Below are 23010 nucleotides of genomic sequence, written 5' to 3'. Positions count from 1 at the left end.
CATTTAGAAATGATTTAAGAAACTTGATTAATGACAACACAGACTTTTAAGATTTAGTCATTAGGAGACTTGTTTTTACCTTTTTCATGTTTGTAACACGTTCTAAATAATGTTCCATCAACCTATTATAAAGCATTTATAAATGGCATTGCATAGAATTATTTACGTGTTTCTTGAAAATGATAAAACGCTTCTTATAATAAATTATTATGGAAAAGGCAATGCTATTAATCATTCATTAAATGTTAATAACATTTGTCAATGTTTATTTCCCTTAAAGTGGCAAGAAAAATAGATATTTCATATTGAAAAATATCAACTGAAATAAGGATTTTACTTTTTTCAGATTTGACTCTGGACTGAAACAGATTTCTACCTTTTAAAAATTCTAGTTACTGACATTAGTATATATGAAAAGAACATGTTTGCATATTTTATGATACAGTCTCCACAATAAAGAAGTCTGTGAGAATATAATACATAAGGAACAAATTAAAGTTGAATCATTTACTCTAATTTTATTTTCTATTTTTTTATGCAGTATAATTTTAAAACATCCTTTGTATTCTTTAACAAAGAAAGGGTCTCTAAATACTTATTCACATTCTTATTTAGTGTATTTATGCCATCTTCTGGTGATGATCAGTTAAGTTGGAAATATTCAAATTAATAGGTCCTGATAGCATCAACTACTTTGGTATTTTCACACCAAGGAGAAGCTGGAAGAAAAGTCAAATTTGGGCGAGACTGAGCAAAAGAGCCTCATTTTGATCTGTGGTTTGTTGAGTTTAGATCTTCAGGAATATAGAATTTTGTATGTATGGCCTCTTTTTCATGACAGATATTTTCTAAGGCAAGTAAAGACTTCATGAAAATATACTATGAGTTTCACAGAAAGGCTTCTCTGTAGAAGTCCTCAAACTGAAAACAGCCAAATTGCACCTTATGAATCAGATGATCTAGGTTCATATTTTCCTTTGTGTTTATTTCCCCTTGATATTCTCTAACTCAGGTCTTTTAAAGCCCCTTTCAGTGGAAAAATCAAGGGGTTCCAAAGACCCTCTTTGAGAAGGTAAGCTTTAAGATTCCTGAATTCTGCTTCATCTGGAACAGCTCCATGTTAATTGAATTTTTTGAAAATGTCAAACTGGAAACCACTACTTTAACCTTTAATAAAGTCAATAGTGCTGTGAGATGTTTAGAGATTTTTGTAGCTATTCAGGAGTTTCTCTACTTGTCTCTCTTCCAACCTCCATTTCAACCCTCAACCAAGATGGTGGTCTGTATAGTAACAAGCAAGAAACAGAATGAATTTCAGGAAATATTTTGGGGTTTTGAGGTACAATCATAATTGCCCTCTGGGAAATTCTCATTCCATTACTATTGGGTGTTTTATTTTAATAGGAAGGTCATAGTTTTCTTCCCTAATTGTTCAAAAGTTGCAGACATGGCTGGCAAAATAAGAAGTATGGAGAAGTGAAGTGAAGTTTACAGGACATTCATTCTGGATTAATATAACTATAAATTAATTCCTCAAGGTAGATACCTATGATTTGGAAAAGCTGTCATTTAACACAGCGTCAGATAGGCCCAGAACCAAATGATTGGTGAAATATGTATGAGACTTTAAAGTATCTATAAGCACAAGTTCTGTTTGATTATTATATGGTATAATGAATCCCTCAGTTCTTGGTTTAACATTATTTAACTAATTTGTCATATTTTTATTAAAACACATATATTTGCTGATATGATTTTATTCAGTAAAAACATCCAAAATAACATTTTTAAAAAATTTTTTAAGATTTTATTTTATTTTTTTATTTATTTGACAGAGATAGGGAGATCACAAGTAGGCAGAGAGGCAGGCAGAGAGAGGGGGGGAAGCAGGCTCCCCGCTGAGTAGAGAGCCCGAGGTGGGACTCTATCCCAGGACCCTGAGATCATGACCTGAGCCGAAGGAAGAGGCTTAACCCACTGAGCCACTCAGGTGCCCCCAAATAACGCATTTTTATTATGAAAAATTTAACCATTGTTATTGAATGCTTACTAATTTCTAGGAAGTACACTAGGTACTTTACATACATTATTGCATTTACTTCCATTTTGTTTAAGATTTTATTTATTTATTTATTTATTTATTTGTCTATTTATTTATTTGACAGAGAGAGAGAGCACAAGCTGAGGGAGCAGCAGGCAGGGGGAGAGGGAGAAGTAGTCTCCCTGCTGAGCAGGGAGCCCAATGACGATGCCGCATGGGGCCTGGGATCACGACCTGAACTGAAGGCAGGTGCTTAATGGACTGAGCCACCCAGGTGTCCCTATTGTATTTAATTCTTAAAGCAATCCTGTTACCTATTATTTTACTCACTGTAGGCAGGGGTTATATAAATTTGTCATATTAAGGATCTATCAGTTCTATAGATATGACCATTGATTTTTTTATGATAACCAAAGTAATTTAACAACTCACATTTGACCATTATCATGCAATTTGCAATATCCTGGCCTATTAGTAGATTCTTTTTTCTCAGTAGGCATAATGGGATATTTTCATATTGTATTGTAAATAAATCTTCCATAAAATATGAATGCTCTATATTAGAAATAAAGAACAAAAACATAAAATGAACATAGTAAAACACCAAAGTAATCCCATTTTAATTGATCAGACTAATATTTTATAATGTCATTGCTCATACCAATCACTGTTCTCATTTTACATTTGGATATATATGTTCTAAATATTGATACACAGATAAATATATATTGGTAGCTACATAGAATATGTATAGATTTTAACGAGGATCACATTAGTTTTATCACATGAAATGCTTTTAAAAACTTAAGGTTAACTTTTCTTATATAGTGAGAAATTACTTGAAGCCACAATTTCTTTTTTTTTTTTTTTTTTTTTTTTAAGATTTTATTTATTTATTTGACAGAGAGAAATCACAAGTAGACAGAGAGGCAGAGAGAGAGAGAGAGGGAAGCAGGCTCCCCTCTGAGCAGAGAGCCCGATGCGGGACTCGATCCCAGGACTCTGAGATCATGACCTGAGCCGAAGGCAGCGGCTTAACCCACTGAGCCACCCAGGCGCCCCCACAATTTCTAATGGTTGTATTCCATCATATTAATTAAATTATCTGTTTCTGAATATTTATTTTCTGATACAGTACTTGATTTCTGCAACCTTAATTTGCAACCTAAATCCTGTGCTCATAATCTAAAATTTTATATCTATACAGTGCTGTATATAATGCTCTACATGTGTATGTTTCATTATGTTAAAAACTGTGATCTATATAATCTAGGGTAGTATAATTTTATTTGAAATAGAAATATGATAAAGAGTTTATATCATATATCTTGTTGACTAATCTTAATGGCAAAGTGGTCATGGTTTTCAGGTGAAGAATTGTCCTTAGGACTTCAGTTTAACAAGTTAGAGAAGAAGAGAAAAGGTGAAAGGAAATTATCAGCTATCATAAACCAACTCAGACACTCTGTAATTCCTCCTTAGTTCTTTGATCCATAGCTAAACATACTTCTGCTGATCCAGAATACTTTCTGAATGATGACAAACATATTCAGGTACTAGTTAAGTCTACTTTTATAATGAAGTTACTTTTTTTTTAAGATTTTATTTATCCATTTGACAGAGAGATCACAAGTAGGCAGAGAGAGAGGAAGGGAAGCTGGCTCTCTGCTGAGCAGAGAGCCCGATGCGGGGCTCCATCCCAGGACCCTGGGATCATGACCTGAGCTGAAGGCAGAGGTCTTAACCCACTGAGCCACCCTGGTGCCCCTGTAATGAAGTTTCTTATTTTCATATTGAGTTAGTCCTTTAGAATTTTTTGAGCATTTTTTTTTTTTTTGCAGAGTAAATATGTAGGGGACAGAATAACCGGAACTGAGTATGAGCCATCTGTTATACACTAATAATTTTAAGGTATTCAGTGATGCCTTATTTAATGGATTTTAAGTTTGCTTTTTTGTTTTAGGAAGAAGCTTCGTTACGGACAGAGATATAGTGTCATTGGAAAAGGTGATATTCTGCTTGAGAATGCCTTCACATACACCTGATTGTATGATACTCTCCTGCACACCCATTAAAGCCAACTTTAGAGAGAACTTTTAATACCAGATGAGGAAGTTAAAACTAATATAAGCCCCATTGCCAGTGTTATGTTGATTCCAGATCCTCCTTTTTTGGTTCTGTCAAATGCATTGCCTTGTAACATTGTAACAGTGTTGATAATGAGCAAAATAAAAATCAGGGTAATATGGCTTCAAGTCGAGGGAAATAAAATTGAGTGATTTAGATGAGGCTAAGTTATGAAAAGCCTCAAAAATTGGATGGAGTGGCGCCTGGGTGGTTCAGTTGGTTAAGCAGCTTACTTGTGATTTCGGATCAGGTCATGATTGTGAGATTGAGCCCCGAGTTGGGCTCCATGGACAATTTAAGTTCTCTCTCTCCCTCTCCCTCTGCCCTTCCATCTCTTCACCCCCCCCCAAAAAAAATTGGATAGAAAAGTCTAGAAGTGGTGCAGCAAACAAAAGAAAGACCTTTAATTTGGCAGAATGAAAATATTTTGGGAAAGATTAATCAGGGATAGTAATTTTATCTTTTAGTTGCTAGAACCTAAATAAAATATTGAATTACATAGATTAAGAACATCCTATATTACCAAGTACGTTCACTTAATAGAGCATAGAAGCAACCTATATAGTGTATTCAATCATCAGTCATCAATAGGACGAGTTAAATCAGTCTTCAGTCAAGTAACAGCTTTAAGCCCAAGAAAATAAGAATATCACAAAGTAACAAATCATTCAAAAGGGGATCAGGAAAAACATGAATTAATAGAATATAAACTGTCCTAAAAATTAGGAGTCTTACCTAGTTTATACCACCATCTGAAATGGCTTTCTTAATTCATTGGGCCTTATGGACCTACCGTGGAAAATGAGGGAATTGAAAATCATTATCTTGAAAGTTTCACCTTGCAATATTAATGTATTTCCCAATTCTAAGATGCACATTTTCCACATATTAACTTCTCTGAAATCAGGACATGTCTGTATCTTCCAGTTGCCATTGTCCAGGTACCAACTATGTTGTATTTGTTGTTGCCTGCTCATATGCACTCTTAGTCATCGCTTTTAATACCATTTCAGCTGAGTTATGTTACTAAACATGTTGGTTTCATTGCTTTACACTTTTATTAGTGATTATAATATCATGCATTTTGGAATATAGAATTATTTGGCCATGAAAATACAGCACTGGGGTGCAAATTTAATGCTATCAAAGAAAATATTTATCATTGGGGGAGTGAACACAATTTCATGGTTTTGTGCAAAGAAATATAAAAATGCTTCATGAGACGGAAGAGAGAGTCCCATCATGAGCAGACATTGCTGTTGTAGGTTTTGTTACATTCTTTTGGAATTACCTCATATACTCCAAGAGATGTCACTTTAGGCAAGAGAAATTTCCAAATCTCTTGGAAATAGAAAACTTCAAAGCAAAAAAAGCTTGTATGACTAGATCATGCTAAAGCAATTTACAAATTGCTTTAAATTAAAGCAATATATATTAATTTAGATTGTGATCTATTTCCTCTTCAATTATTTTAGTGAGCCTTACAACTGATGCTGTTTTAGATCTGAAGAAACTCGATATGTGATTCTAAGCAGCCAAAACGGATTTTTCAAATTTCAGGCATTAACTCACGTATTTTACTCAACATGTATGATTCTAGATCTCTTAGGTAATTGACTCTTAGGTTATGCAGAGTCTTAAAAAATTGCTTTAAATGCACACCAGATTGGAAAAATAATTCTGTTTTTTAATGGGAGGAATATGTTTTAGTTTCTACTTTACAATGTCTGCATAAAACTAGATATAGAATCAACATTATATCCAATTTTGTACTTAATATCACAAGGAACTTGTGAGCAAACTCTAAACAAATGGACTGAACCACTAAGGATCATTAATTGAGCTGCACTGACAGCTGGGAATCATTAGAAAGAGATTTTCTGCCCTTAATTCAGTTGTAATTATCACACACAAAAAGTTATGATCAGAGGCTAAATGTCATCCCTGCATCAACCATCTTGATAAGTTTTATAACTTTCAATCAGTATTCAGATTCCAAATGAAAAATCCCAGATTACCCTCCAATTATGAAGTGCCATCAGATTCTCTAATGCCAGAGTAAAGTAGGCACAGTCCTTACCTACATATTACATAGAAGGCTAAAACTGTGAAAAACTGCTTTCCAACGTATGTGTGTTTTAAATAGCCAACTCTGCAACATTTTCCCAAGAGTTGCTTTTCTGGGCTTTGTGCGTCAGTTATTTTTCTTCATGGATGCAGCAGTGTTTTGCAATTATTGGCCATCTTTTACTCCTGATTTCCCTTGTAGAAGATTGATTAGCACAATCAGTCACTGGAAAGCAATTTTCATCACCAAAGGCAGCTTCTTTTCTCTCTTGATTAGCAGCCCTGCTGCAAGTTATTCAGCAGAAATAGATAATCCGCAAGAACACTGCCAGACGAACATTCTGATAAGAAAAAGAGGGTTGAACCTGAATATTGCTGACAGTATCCCCGGTAGACAATTGATCAAAGAAGCCTTGCTGCCTCTTGTTTTTGTGATACTATTCTTTTATTTAGACAACAGGGCCTTCAGTACTGGTTTTTGTTTTTCTCGCTTCCGTATGAATCTGTGCATCTTTGAGAACACACATTTGCCCGTGATCTGTGTGAAGTGAGGGAGGATGCCTACCACATATCATATCACAAACCGATGATTCCTTATTTCCATATGTATTCTGTCAGCCACACTAAAAGCAGTGAGTGTCTGTCTGAAGGAATAAGTCAAATAAAATTCAAGTGAACTAGGTAATTGTTTATTCCTTTAAATCATGTACTGTTACATAAAAAATATTAGCTCTCCAATTTCCATTTAAAATCACTTTAGGGAGGAAATATTTGTGTTGTCAGAGGGATAAAAGGGGGAAGTTCAACAGTTCTTTCCTCTGCTGGATTTACTTTCTCTGCTCAGAAAGAATAATGCATGAGGAAGCAGCAGAATAGAGGGGAGAAGTTAATAGATTTTGGAATCGTACGTATTTGTAGTAGGTCTACGTAGGTCTACTACTAGCAGGGCTATGTAATAGCTGTGTGGCCTTGGGCAAGTGACTTAACATTTCTGAATCTCCATTCTCTCATCTGTAAAATGAGCACAGTCTTGTCAGCATTAGAGGTAATGTATACAAGAAGCCCAACTCAGAGTAGGTTCTCAGTAAATGAGAGCTTTTTATTACCTGCATCTATATCTACCTACCTACCTATTTATTTATTTAGGCATCTAGATAGGTAGATAGATAAAATAGCAAAAAAGGCGAAGTTGAAGCTCTACTTTCCTGTCCCTACCCGGAAGTGAAAGAGATAGAGAATCCTCATCTAAACATTTAACTTCAACAGTTTTAGCTCACACAGTGCTGAAATACTAAGTTGCCCAAGCAGTGCTACATCAGATGATAAAACAATCTGGCCATCCAAATCCAAATGGAGAGCCATTTCCTTTTTTAGACTTTAGTCTCTAAAGAAATGGCTATGTATGTTTATATAGACCCTTTCCAAAAAAGGTCTTAGATCTAATTTGTATGATATGTCCCCAATCATAACATCTTATAGATTTATGAAAATAAATGCCATCCCCTTTTGTTCTTGGATCTATTCTTCATAAACTAGAGTGATCTCCTTAAAATGTCAAATGGATCATGCTAACTCCTCCCCAGAACTTTTCAAGGATTTCCCATTATACTTAAAATACTATTTTGAATCCTTTGGGAGCTGACCTTTGCCTTCCTCTACACGCTCTTTGCACTCCATTGCCGTGCCAATGCCCTGTCTGTGCTACTCCCTCTGGGCCTCCTTTCATTCCCTCCAACACTCAAAGTTCTCACCTTAAGGACTTTGTTCATCTTTCTCCTCACCCTTTCGATACTTGGCTTCTTCTCATCCTTGAGGACATGCTGCACGTTATTACTTTTCAGAGAGGCCTTCCTTGAGTCTTCAGTTGAAATTAGGTTCCTTGTATACTTTAGCAATATGAATTTACACTTTATACAGCACTCCTCATGGCTCTTCTCTGTGTCTACTTACGTGATAGTGTGTTCCCTCCAGACAAGTCAATATGTCTGTGCATGGGCTTTATCTTTTTCACTCAACACAGTATCCTTAGAACCGAGTGCAGTGCCAGCATTTCTCAAAACAGATGAATTAATGCTGTCTCAAGTCTCCTGTAAATGGACAGGATAAATTCAGTCAATGGATCTGTTAAAAATAAATATGTATTTTTCCCTTCTGAGGATCTCCTGTCCATATGGCTTTGTTTTGCTATTTTTCTTATTCAGGTGGTTATAAATGGTTGCTATAGATACTGATATTAATCTCTGAAATCTTTTCTATAACGGAGTAAGAAAATAGTGTCATTAGGGGAATATGGTTTAATTGATGAGTAGAGGAATTCAGGGAATGTCAAGAGGACAGAGTGCTATTTGGGGCCATGGAATATGGGAGAAATCTCCTATACCAAAGTGATCAATGAATTTGAAGGATAAGCATATCCAACATGCAATTTAAATTTACTTGATATACCATGTTTATACATTTTTCAGTAGAATGCTGTTTAGAATCATATTCTATTCACTTTTGGCTTGGGCCCTCATGGAGTAGAGTATATGTCTCATATTAAGTTTTCCCTTAGGATGGAAGAAAAGAAACACTCCTGAGACACAGAGTAGAGGATAAGAATTAACTTAAAGCAGACAGCCAGAGCTGGAGCTCTCCCTCTTCTCTAACACCCCTACCAGGAATTTACAAAACTCGTTGATGGGACATTGGACTATCTACAAGGATTTGAGACCAATATTACCTAGATTTTTTTTAAAGGCCCTAGACTGTGTTTCTAACAAAGAGCTTAGGGCTGTTAACCTTAAGGACATCATATAGTTGACCCAGGGCTACAAATATAACTTATTAAAAACAAGCTTCAGATATTGATGTTAGAAATGTTGTCTAGGAATTATTTAATAATTCTGTTAACACTGTGTCATCTCTGCCATAAAATAGGCCATAAGTCCATTGAAACCACATGAAAACAAAAAAGCCCTATTTGTTCCTAATGCTTTACAGTTTTCCAGGATCTAGGAAGACAGCTTTCTATATCTGTTATAACGTTTTGTAACTGTAACTTAAAAAGTATTATATGTATGTAATGAGCTAGACAATAAAATGTTTTTTAATTGCACACATATACATACATACACACTCAATAGAGATAAGAGATATACACATATCTATGTATGCATATATATAGTATATAATACCTGTATCAAAATATATCTAGTAGAAGTATTATAAATGATTTCCCAAGATAACTCCTAAATGTATAGATAATAAAGCCTATCATTAAATTTATCTAACCATTTATAATAAAATCTAAATCTCTAGCTCTAAATCTCTAATGTTTGTTCTACATTAACAGCTCCAAGCTGGTATTTTTATGTTCTTTACATTAGAAAATTATACTTTTGTCACAGAAAATTACAAATACTGAGCATAGTTAAATATATTCACAATCCCAGTTTCTTTAATCCTGAACATTTAGTATATTTCATCCCTGAATTTTTCTCTGTAAGCTTGGTATTGGTTGTTGCTCCTGTTTCTTCCTCCCTTTTCCCCCTCCCTCCTTCCTGCCGTCTCTTTCTTTTTTTTCTTTCTTTCTTCCCTTCGTTCTCTAAGTTTGTTATGTTAAAAATGTGTTTTTAATTCTGTTTACAATATAGCTCTTAAAAAATAAAAGGAGTCTAGATATTTCAAGGCAGAACAAACTCAAAGTCCGCTCATGAGATACTACATATATCATGTGAAAGCAACAGTCTGATCTCTAGGTTATGAAAACTAGAATCAAAAAGTCACTACAAAGAAAATGTCCAACTTTCCTGCTTGGCAAAGTTTGGGTGCAATTCTGCAAAATGTTTAATAAGCTGAATTTTCTCCATTGTGTCACAAAATGACAAAACTGAAATCCATGCTGGGCAGTTTCAATCTAAATCCATAGCTACACAAAACACCAGATACTACATTATACCTGTTAGTGTAACAATATTTTCTTAGAGAGTGGGAGGGAAGGCAAAGTGACTACAGACAATGCAAATGCGGGAAGAAGAAATAGTGTCTACTAGATAGCATAAACTAATGGTGAAAAGAAAGCCTCAGTATATCTCCTAAGGGTGTTAAGACTATACTTCAACTTTGGAACATTAGTTTAGATAGAGAGAGGAAGGGGCACCTGGGTGGCTCAGTTGGTTAAGTGTCTGCCTTCAGCTTAGGTCATGATCTCAGGTCATGGTCTCAGGGTCCTGGAATTGAGACCCACACCCGGCTCCTGCTTGGCCGGGAATGTGTTTCTCCCTCTCCCTCTGTCCCTCCCCCTGCTTGTGCTATCTCTCTCTCTCTGCCTCAAATAAATAAATAAATAAAATCTTTAAAAAAATTTAAAAAAGTTGGGGTGCCTGGGTGGCTCAGTGTGTTAAGCCACTGCCTTCAGCTCAGGTCATGATCTCAGGGTCCTGGGATCTAGCCCTGCATTGGGCTCTGCTCCGCAAGGAGCCTGCTTCCTGCCGCCGCCCCCCCCCCCCGCCCACTGCCTGCCTTTCTACCTACTTGTGATCTCTGACTAGCAAATAAATAAAATCTTTTAAAAAATTTTAAAAAGAGGAAGAGTTTGAATCATTGCAGTTAAGCATGGAAAGTGCAAATATGATAGAATAAGCCCAATGGAGGGTTCATAAAACATGTTTGGAAAAATCTGTTTTATTTGTCCTGATGAAGAAAGAGTAAGTTTATCAATATCTGACATCCTTCATGGACTGTTGTTAGCAAATTAATAATAACACTCCTACCTCTGCACTTACTAATTAGGACTTCTGAACAAATGTGGATTATCCCAGGAAGTGAGGTCACCAAGTAAATCTAAACCATTTCTTTCAGTCATGTTAACCTTATCCACTCTATTCTCCTTCATTTTTATTCTCTCTTTTTTTTTTTTTAGTACTTGAAGACAAGAGATTGAGTTGGCAGATACTGTTTATGGATCCCTGAAGTTGTTGACAGGTAAATCTCAGTTTTATTGAAACTTTGATAGTAAGAATAGAATTTGCAGACTGAGCAAGGATATTGGAAAGGTCCATACTAGGTGTTTTGTGAGGGGCTAACAGAGAAGCCCCTTAGTTTCTAGTTGAGTTGTAATTTTCTTCATATAAAGATGTTTATTTATTTCTGTTTTCTCATGTCCATTCAAAACAAGACTGTTAGCTTCTTTACTTGTTTTATTCCCTTCTGTTTGGTTTTCTTGAGACACTCTATTTTATTTGGTGAGGAAGTCCTCTTGACTCCTACTACAGGAATAGGTTATTTTGCTGCTATATTCCTGAAGGTCTAGGTGGTTGGTTTACAAGGCATGTTGAAGACTGGACTCTAGGGACAGTAGGCTTTGATCATGGAGAAATGGTTGGTTGTGTGGCACTTCGAGACATGTTTATACTCGATGTACACCCTGAAATTTCACTCACATTTACTTGTGATACAGAAACTTCACTAGCCTGAGTGTTGGTCATAGATGTTGCTGTTGCAATTGGAGCAGAACTGTTACTGTCCCAGGAGCTGTCAGGACAAGTCAGTGGACCTGTCTTCAGAGCAAGATTCCAAGAAATTTAAATTAAGAAAGATTCCATAGAAATTTCTAGAAGGTTAATGCATAGGCATGAAGTTATCACTGTCCACTGAGAAGTAGAGACTATGGTCACTCAGACATACCAATCTTACATCTTCTGTTGAATGATTTTTCCTTTTCTGAGACACATGATTAGATAGTATTGAAGTTGATTGGTTTCTACATGTGCTACAGCAACTTTCGCATGAACTTCAAATAGTTTGCTACTTACGGCATGCCTGTGAACTGTATCTGTGAACAACTGAATATCATAGGGTAAAGTAACACTGAGATTATTAGAGTTTTTTTATTTTTTAGACACTGAGTCAATCACCTCTATAGTATGAAATTTTTTCATATTCTTTCTCATCCTCCTTTTCAGTCTTACTGTGGGCCAGTTTTCTCCCTTCCCCTGGATGAAATTTCTGACATGACTTCTAGTTTTTCCAGTCCCTCCTAAACAATAATAAAAAAATCAATCTCTTTAAAGTGCTGACAAGTTCAATATCATCTCATAATGACTCAACTCCAGTCTAGTGTGTAGTAGTGGTATTTCAACTGCCGAACTTATTCAGAGTTCAAGTTTTCTCCCTCCTGAGCACAGAGCTTCTTGAGTATTGGAAGACCATAACAAGAAAGGACAGAACTAACAGTGTCTTATCTTATCTTCATTGTTTGTTGATTACTATATGGCTGACCCCAGGGCAATGGTGAAAAGGACAGGAGCTTAAGTGGCTAGACCAGTTGGAATCTGGTGTTGGGGCACTTTGGCGATAGTCTTTCCTTCCCAAGGGGTGCATTTACAGGGTTCTTAGCAATTTTCCTATTGGAGACCTCCCACTGCAACTCCTTGGTGGGAAGAATGCTTTTTGTCTGGTTGGCTATATCCAAATTCACCCTTGGCCTCTGGGCTTTCAGCTCTTTATAACTGGGATCCCTACGTATCTCCAATCGATCGTCTAGGTCAGAGTTAATATTGATAAACCCAGATTGGATCCCTTTTTTCAAGTTCATGTTTAGTCTCCAGGAAACTGCACCTCTGCTCAACCTTGGTTGGAAGAGGAGCTGCCTCCCGGGGCAACCTTCTCCACTCTGCCAGCAGAGTGAGGGACTGTACCAGCCAGAGAGCTTGCCTTTAGAACTAGTAGGCAGAAGTCAGAGCTTTTCCTCTCGTTCCTTGAGCTCTTGCAAACACACTTAAAGATTTTCTTATCGATCTCAAAGCTCCTATCACTTAAGTTGAGGGAAGGCGAAGCACAGCAGAATTAAGTATTTCTTGAAATAAATCCTCTCACCACTACCCTCCCCTACATTCCCACCAGCATGGGTAAAATGAAAAAGAAAATACCAAGTATTAGTAAAGATGGGGAGCCCGTGGAACTCTCATATACTACTGGTAGAAGTATAAATTGGTGTAATAACTAGAAAATGCTTTGGCATTATATACTCTAGCCAAACATGTCTAATCTCTGTGACCTAGCAATTCCACTCTTGAGGCATATATCTAGCAGACAAGCAAACATATGTTCGACAAAAGCATTTTCATAGAAGATTTATGTTCTACATACATACACAACAACACACACAAATATATCAAAAACACAATATTGAGCAGATGAAGCCAGGCACAAAAGTATATATACTGTATGACACTATATAAAATCCTCAACATAGGTCAAGTTACTCTATGTTATGATAACAGTCATTAAGAATGGTGAGGAGATTGGCTGGAAGAAGCTTGAAGGAGGAATCATGGCACTGGTAATATTCTGTTCCCTGATCTGGTGCTGGCGTTCTGCACAAATTTAGTTTCATAAGATTTTATTGAGCTGAAGGCTTAACAATAAACGCACTTCTCTTTTGAATGTAATACTTGAGTAAGAACTATAAAACAAAATAATACCAAAACAAGCCAACAAAAATGAAATTAACTGTCTTGACTTTTTAATCTCACCCTCTTATCTGAAAGGAGATAGGTGATCTGTTAATTGTGTAACACTCAGCATTGGGCCACCCTCTTTGCAAATCCTGCATAGATGAGCCAGCCCCTTGGCTTAGATCGAGTGGTTACCAGGCAACTATTGTTCTCTTCTCAGCCTTTGTGGCCTCTTTCTGAGCCTACAGGAAGAACTGCATTTATCATCCTGTGACATAAATGATATGCTTGGTACAAAGCTATCAGAAACTTAGGGACCCAAATGAAGGCTCTGCACATGCTCATTGGCACAGACTGTAGGTCACAAGGTGCCCAAAACCTTAAAACAATAAAACCTTACCAAAGGGGACCCAAAATGACAATGTTTCTATGTTAGCCTCAAGGGTTACAATTCTAGACTCAATTCTGCCAAGATCTTTTGCTAATATCTCTCTTAATTCGTATGGGTTATGGATTGACACAATGATGAAACAATTGGGAGGGCTTTGTGGAAAATGTGTCAGGGGGAAAAGAGATTTATGCCATTAGTCTTTGTTAATTCTTTTATCATGATGTAGACAGGCTCTCTGAAATGAGCAAATATTTAAGGTTCTTTGAGTCTGGTTGTTCTTTCTCATATCCACATACTCTGGACCCAAAAGAGGCTGCACTGATTCAAGCAGTGCCCAACTATCAGGAGATTTGGATAGACTCTCTGAAACTGAATTACTAGTCACAGGCATGAGATTTTCATGTTTCAAGATGCACACTGACAGATTGCTTTCTATTTGGCAATGTCAGCAACACACGGTATTATCAAATTTCCCAAATCTCTACTGACACTGGGTAATATTATTTACTTAAGTATCTGCATATATTATATGTGTATATGCATATATGTATATATGTACATGCACCCACATATCTCTGATGGAACTTTCATAGGTGGAAATGGCCTTCCTGACATTTTAAATTTAAAGAGAGAGAAAGCATAGTGACCATCATTTTACCTCCTACTTTTTAGGAAAAATCTTTTCAGCACAAAACGACCATTTTATTGAGTTGCTGTTATTCTAACAAAATATAAAACTGAGCTTCTGATCAATCTCTAGCAAAGAAACTCTATAAAGGAACATAAAGACAGTGGTCTCAGCTTCCTCAATTAGTTTAAAAATTGACAATTACATTAATCTCAGAGGACCTTGGTAGATACTATCTGAAATAGTATTCATTCTTTTGTTCAGAGCATTGTCTAGTGCCAAGCTAATGCCAAAGTAAATTATTAGCCATTATTTTTTCTTTCTCTCTATAGCTGGAATATGGAGCAATTCCTGCAGGGTTTTTTTTGGGGGGGGTATGTAGTTTATTATAACACATGTTGTAATTTCAGAACATATTCTCTTATAACCATCTGAAATTATTATTATCATGATTTATGAGACCATTTCTGAATGGGAAAATTTCTTCAGATATACCGAGGAAAATAATGGAGCTCTTAGAATTTTCTATTTTAGTATATTATGAAGCAATAAGACACTTGCTTTATAAAACTTGCTTAGAATCTTAATAATGCTTTTTCAAGATGCTTCATACTTTAAGAGAAGCTAGATTATTATAATAGAGCTAATGATTATTCTGTGTTAGTGCTAACATCTTTTCATATTTTCATACTCTATAAAATAACAACTTTTAAGAGCTTTTTTGAGGTATACTTACATACCGTACAATTCACCCATTTTAAGAGTACAGTTGTTTTTTAGTAAATTATAGAGCTGTGAACCATTAACCACAATCTGAAATAGTCCCATTTGCTCAGTTAAATTCACTCCACTGTCCTACCCTCAGTCCTTGGCAAAGACTAACATGTTTTCTGTATCTATAGATTTACCTTTTCTGGATATTTCATATAAGTGAAATTATATAATACATGGTCTTTTGTATTGGCTTCTTGCATGTAGTTATTTTTTCAGAGACTCATCTTTGGTGTAGCATGCAGCAGTAACTACTTTTTTGTTGCTGAATAATCTGCTTTTTGGGAATACCAAGTTTTGTTTATACATGTATCAATTGGTGAACACTTGGGTTATCTTTAGTTTTTGACTCATATACAATACTGCTATGAACATTTATGTTTAAGCTCTGTGTGTATATGTGTGTTTATATCTTTGGGGTAGATACTTAGGAGTGAGTATCCTGGGTTGTATGGTAAATTATTCTATCCACTATCACAACTCAGACAGCTGTGATGTTGGCCTTCCTTGATCGTTTGCCTCCAAGATACCTATTGTTTCAGATTGTCCCTGCATGTGGGTTGCCAGATCTGATCAGCTTCCATTGGCAGTAAAGCTCCTGATTCTCATGGCTTGCCCACTTTAATAGAATCACCATCCAAAATGAGCTTAATTGGGGGCAGGGGAAAAAAGGGAGGAGGTACAGTTGAAATGCCATAGACTGACGTTTGTACCTGAAGCCTGAATTTCAGCAGTTTTTCAAGCTTCTCAGATCGTTGTATGCCTTTGGTTAACTTGGAAACAATGTTCGAACGTAACTGTTTTGACAATTTGTCCAGTTGTGTGATTGTGTGTTGGGCAAATCTGCCAATCCCCTTACTCCACCATTCTGGAAGTCTTGTCAACTTCTAAATACCAGTTTTTAAACTTGTTTAAAAACAAAACTATAGAGGCACCTGGCTGGCTCAGTTGGAAGAGCACACGGCTCTTGATCTCAGGATTGTGAGTTCAAGCTCCACATTGGGTGTAGAGGTTACTTAAATATGTGAAAACTTAAAAAAAAAGTATCAAGGCTTCTTCTTTAGGCATATATACGTTTTCATATATAGATTACTGAGAATCTTAAACATTTTTCATAAAAAGCCTTAAGAAAAAATTGCTGTACAAGTATACATAGGGTAGATAGTGTTATTTCATGGAAATGTACTAAGTTTAGGATGCAATAAAATATGAAGAACTTTCTTTTTGTCATGCTACCTCCCTGTAAAGGAATAAATATGAATCTTTACCATACACCAATAATGGGGCAGTACTAATGTTTTACATTGTTTAGAAGTCTTCGTTATCCTACTCCCAAATAATCCACCTGCACACACCCACCACATCTTGCCATGAGTAGTGACATTTAATTAATTATGCACATGATTTCCAATAGCTAATTGTGGATTAATTTACTAATGTCAGTGGGGGGCTCCATATATGCATAGTACTGGCCTGTTTCTTCTGGGAAGAAAAGGTAATGACAAGAAGATTCTGGGCTCCACTGCTGGGCTCCCACAGGCTATTTAAAAGTATTGAAGTAATGTTCACTTGGAAATCTCTCATTATAAGTCTCTCTCTTTCCACCCCACAATGCCTCTCTCTGCTACACACACACACACACACACACACACACAGTTTGTCAGTTAATTGCCTGTGGCAAAAGTTAATGTTCTAATAAACTAGGTATTAACTGATGTAATGAGTGGTATCATGTGGGTTATTGCCATTATAAACCATACTTAACAGTTTAGAAAATCAATAACATATTAAACAAAGGTTAGTGCTTCTGGAAGAGTTCCTTGGCAAACAGTTGTTTTCTGACAGATTGTGACTGATTCTTCTGCTTCTTGGAAGGTAGACACGTTCTGCTGCCTCAGTAACTGTTAAGAGTTTGTGTATATGGCCAAATTGCACGCGCGTGCATGCGCGCGCGCACACACACACACACACACACACACACACCAGTGAACCAGAGAAGCATATCTCAACTTCCATCAGTGGAGCAGCTCATTTATAGATCTACAGATTAGGCAGGAGGGAGGGAAAGGGAAGGCGGCCAAAATCCAGACCTGATGCTCCTTTCCTTTGCTTCCTGCACACACGAAAACATTTACTGACATAGATAATTAGAGGAAAAGCACGGAGTAGGGTGACATATTTGGCGGCTTTCTTTAAACGGGAGTTTGCTGTGCCCAGCAGGCAGGAGTGGTGCCGATCTGGTGCAAGTCCTCTTGGGGCCGCGTCTATCTACCTAACATTGCTGCTTACACACTTTCTCCCGAAGCAGCCAGCTGTGAAATGCAGATTCACAGAAGACTCAGAGCCAACAGTTCCCAAGGCAAGATTGTCTGTATTCTGTCAGAATACACTCCTCTACCTGAGCTTCTGGAGAGTCAAGTCAGAGAAAAACCGGGAAATACGTGTGGGGGCAATGGGCGAGGACAGCATGATGCGGACTAAGCCTTCTTGAAAGAAGGAATTCACAGTCTCTATGAAACATGTGTTGTTGTTGTCAGAACCCCACAAACCACATTCTAAGTCCCTTCAAGAGGCGTATGTCTATAGGTTTTATCCTTTCTGCATAAAACCTCATTTCATGTTTACTTTCCCCTCTTCCCTACTGTGTGTTCTATGGCAAAAAGTTATGAACATGAACACTATCTTATTAACACACCAGAGGGGCAAAGGTACTATGAATTATTTGTAAAGAATCAAAGAGATACCGTGTAAAGTAGAATAAAGAACATTCAGCTGGGAGTGGGAAACCTGGTTCCTCTTCCAAGCTCGTGATAACCATGGTTACCACTGGGTAACCATGAGGAAGTGACAACATCCCCGGACATAAAGCTTCTTACGTGGACAACAAAGGACTGGATGAGATCTCACCTGGGTCCCTCCCAGTATAACGTTATATGCCAGTGACTCCTGCACAATTCCTATGTGCAGTCACTACTCTGAGCCCTTCCCATTCCCTTTGATCGTCACAACACCCTTGGGAGGTAGGTGCCATCACCCGCATTTTGCTGCTGGGGAGTCATGTGTAAGGAACATGCCACAGACACAGCCTGCAAGCACCTTAGCTCGTTCTCAGTATCCTAAAAACTATGCTGTGCTCCTCACCAGACCAAAATGGTATTAATGGGAAAAGCTATATTTTGTCATTAAAGCTGCCCTGCTAAGATCTAAAGATTCAAGGATTTACGATCCTTATGGTTAAGGATCTAAGGATTTAGCTGCCCTGGATTTAAGTTCTAGTATCTGAGCCGTGGGCAAACTATATTAATACATTGAGGTGTTTGAGTACCAGTGGATCATCAGCCACTTCTCAGACCTCCTCCATCATTGCCGTACACTTTCCCTCCTCACTACTATATGATCCATTCACCAACTATGGGGGAATTTCTAGAACTGCTTTCTGGGACCCTCTTCAGTATTAGGACCTGTCTCCATTTTTCCTGGACACTACACTGGAATAGTGGTTGTGAAGTACTTTAAATAGTGTCTCTGATAATTACTATCATAGCTACTTTCCCTTCCTTTTACCTACAGGCTCAGATAGGATGAGTTGACTTTTGCCCTTAGAAGCTGTTTTTCAAAGCTCCTGGTTGAGAGTGAATGTTGATTTAGAGTTGAGGTTAATTTTGTTGAGTTGTTATAAATATGTTTCTCAAGCTCTTTGCCCATCTTCTGTCTCCTATAACTGTGATCCTGTTCGGGAATCTGGTTCTCGATTACCCCTACCCCTCTCTGAGCTGCTAATAGGATACTTTCTCCGGCTTTGCCTGCTCTGATGTCTGGCCTTATTCTCAATTACCTGCCTGACAATTCTTCCTGTTCTGATTACTAAATTTCTAAATCTCTTCCTTGCTTTTATCTGCTCTGTGGCCTTACATATCTCCTCCCCTGATCTTCAGTAGAATTTCCTCCCTCTAAATTCAGTAGAATTTAGCTGGTTTGAGACCCCCAACTTCTGTTCTACCTGAGATTAAAGGCCAGTGGGGATTTGTTGGGTTGGTCCAGATGGGTTGGTCCATGTGAGCGGTTTTTCCAATGTTACTTTAGGAACTTGAGGATATAGAAGGGAGACACTCATGGGATGATTATTACTCTTATGAATGTTTTATCTACCCCTCTACCTTAAAAGTAACAAAGGTGTCTCCTTTCTTACTCTATTAAAAAGCCATTTGTTATCACTCTCCATCATACCATACATTTTACTTATTTATCTTGTTTATTTTCTATCTTTATGCTCTAGTAAGCTCTAGTAAGATAGGATTTTTTTTGTCTTGTCCATGAATGATCTCAAGTACTTGAAACAAGCTCTAGCATAAGTCAGTCCTTGGAAAATACTTGCTAAACAAATAGGTAACTGAATCAATGGAACCTGACTCTGGTGTCTTGCTGTCTTTAACAACTGAGTTAGAAAAGATATCTCCTAGTACTTTTAAAATGAAATGAATGAAGAAAAAAGAAATCATTGTGCCAAAGTCAACAATAATTTGGCAATAAAATTATGCCCTGCAATAGACGGTGTTGTGTTTGGTCCGAAGAGGTGGAGAACTGGTCTGTTCAACTGAGTGGATGAATTGTGTCAGCTGAGTCAGAGGGGGGCAAGAGGCCAGAGCAGCTATTGTCCTAATTACTCAGCCAGCAAGCCTCACGGAATTGGCCTGTAAATAACATACTCATCAGCTTCACAGAGCTCCCCACACAGATGATTTCATTTGAATTGATCTCCCCAAACCCCTTCCTAGTAGGTTTATGTGGATGTTTTCTGGCATGCCTGCCTGTTATGTGAAGCTAATTTACCTTCAGGAAAATGCTCACCACACAGGCAATGGCAGGCAGAGTTCAGGTTTACCACACCCACTGGTTGTTGTGTGTGGTAGAGACTGATTGTTGTGAAGGCAGTTTAATGGAAACAGTTTTATTTTGTATTTCTAGAATCATCTTTGAAATAATTATTTTTATTGTACCGATGACCTTAATCAAACAACAGAAGTTCTCCAAGTAAGTAGGCTTAAGAAAAAGGCAGATGTACACTACCAGCTAAATTCATAAAAACCAATAACAAGCATTTATCATCATTTCTGATATAAAGGAACAATGGTTCAATATTGGGAACACATATAAACAAACTTTAGAATGCTGATCAGTACCAACCATCTCTGCCTCTACTTCAGGAAACTACCACCCCCAGAGCTTCTTCTGCCTTGGTAGGAAGGTTTTGTAACCTAAACTCATGTCCAGGCTCTGGGGAGGGGGTCTAGAGAGGATCTCCAACTGAAGACTCATTAATCCATGAGCAGCCTTGTAGCCATGTGATTTGAAAAGACAGTCATGCTAACCTGATTTTCATTCTTAGGGATTTGAACACAGAGAGTCAGAAATAATTTACAGGTCAGAAACTGGAGACAGAAGCTGAAGGGATGAAGTGAGGATATGAAAAGCTAACATTTACAGGGTCCCTACCATGTGTCTGCTACTACCTAACACCTTCCATGGACTATCTTTTACATCCTCATAATAGTTCTATGACGCAGGCACTCTTAATTTGCAGGAAGGTAAGTTACTTGCCCACACAATGACTGGTAGGGCCATGATTCAACCCAAGGTCTATGTGACTCCGGAGCCTCTTTTAATCACCACATGACACTGACTACGGAGGATAGTGAATTTGGTAAAAGTCAGGTTAAAATCAAGAGGGATAAAAACCAATGAATAAATAGAGAATACCAGTTGTTGGAGAACAGATAATGCAATGGAATAGACCAAAAAGGAGTTAGGATAGCTTGTGGAAAACCTAATTCCCAGGACAAAGAAAAGAGAGGCAATCTTCAGAACTGCCTTAGGTCAGTATGGCATTCTGCTGTCAGGTCCAATTTTAAACTACTCCTATCCCTGCATTTTACTTGAGAACTTCTCGATCCTTTGCCAATAAAATAATCTTTTAAAAAATTCTTTGTACCAAAGAACACCATAAAACTCCATTTTGGGGGCGTCTGGGTGGCTTAGTGGGTTAAAGCCTCTGCCTTCAGCTCAGGTCATGATCCCAGGGTCCTGGGATCGAGCCTTGCATCGGGCTTCCTGCTCAGCGGGGAGCCTGCTTCCCGCCCCCCTGCCTGCCTCTCTGCCTACTGTGATCTCTGTCTGTCAAATTAAAAAAAAAAATCTTTAAAAAAAAGGTCCATTTTGGAGGGAGAACAACAAACACAACTATAGCATGTATGCTACAAATATCTGGTTCTTTCCTCCTGTTTCTATGCTTAGTTGCCAACCTGTCCCTTTTGGAGAGATAGGCATGCACATGGGCCTCTGGGAGCTGGAGCTAGGGGGGGATACCTGATGCTCATTTCTTGTTTGAGTGTCTCCTCCCTGGATGGGCCTTGACATTTAGGAGATGGTAGCCCCAGAAAAGCATCTAGAACCCCATGCCAGCTTCTCTTTCTTGTTATACCAGAGGACTTTCCTTCAGGTGGTTCATTCTGCTGACTCCAGCACTTACTGGAAAAATAGGACTTTGGGGTGATCCCAGGGCTGCAGAAAAGCACAGTGGTGCTCGTAAGAAGTCCGGACCTGGCTAGGAAAGACATCACGTAGGCCTGTATGCCGTGCACTTCCATTGGGAACCATTGGCCCCAGCTGTCTTGCAACTGAGGATGTGCACGTCCTTACAGTACCTCATACAGGCAGCTTTTCTGCCTAACAACCACAGCTGAACTCCAGGGCATGAGGGAGCTGTAAAGGTTTTGGCCCAACTTCTAACATCGATGAATGGAAGAACCTTTTGTACTCTGAAGTTTCTCATCAAGAATGAGATTCTCGGGGCGCCTGGGTGACTCAGTGGGTTAAAGCCTCTGCCTTCAGCTCGGGTCATGATCCCAGGGTCCTGGGATGGAGCCCGGCATCGGGTTCTCTGCTCAACAGGGAGCCTGCTTCCCTCACCCCTCCTCTTTCTGCCTGTCTCTCTGGCTACTTCTGATCTGATCTCTGTCTGTCGAATAAATAAATAAAATCTTTAAAAAAAAAAAAAGAATGAGATTCTCATCTCCTACCTTGGAGTTGTCCATAGGAATTCATTTTCTTCATCTTTGGATTCCTTCACTTTGTTCTTTACCTTCACTTGCTTCTTTCTGCAAGACTGAGTTAAATTTTAAACTCATCATCTGGAGTACCTAAGAGTCCTATTCCTTTGAAAATTGTAAATGAAGAAATGTTCTATAAAGGAAAGACCAGGATGACCTAGTCAATGATTGAATTGATTTTTTCCATTTTACAAGGTTCCAGTAACCTCACATTGATTAAATGGCAATGCACTTAGTTTTCAGAATGTGCTATAATAAATTAGATATCTAAATGTCAGATGAAACCAGGGCTGTCTGGAATTTCCTGATATGCTCCCTGCGCATGTATGTATGTGTTTGGTGAGTATTTGCATGTTGGCTTTTAATAAAGAAGAACAAAACTGCAATGTTTTCCTACGTTACTTGGGTTTTGAATGGGTTGATCAACACAATGTTACTAC

At 37.8% G+C, this 23010-nt stretch overlaps 1 pseudogene; it reads right to left on the bottom strand.

Annotated features, from left to right (window-relative positions):
- The window catches only part of LOC122896678, a 58106-nt pseudogene extending 45938 nt beyond the window's left edge, over window positions 1–12168 (bottom strand).
- Window positions 12169–23010: the final 10842 nt, after the last annotated feature.

This window comes from Neovison vison, chromosome X, assembly GCF_020171115.1.
Source record: "Neovison vison isolate M4711 chromosome X, ASM_NN_V1, whole genome shotgun sequence".
Classification (NCBI taxonomy): domain Eukaryota; kingdom Metazoa; phylum Chordata; class Mammalia; order Carnivora; family Mustelidae; genus Neogale; species Neogale vison.
The sequence above is the reverse complement of the archived record's forward strand: the minus strand, read 5'-3'. Positions and strand labels throughout refer to the sequence as shown.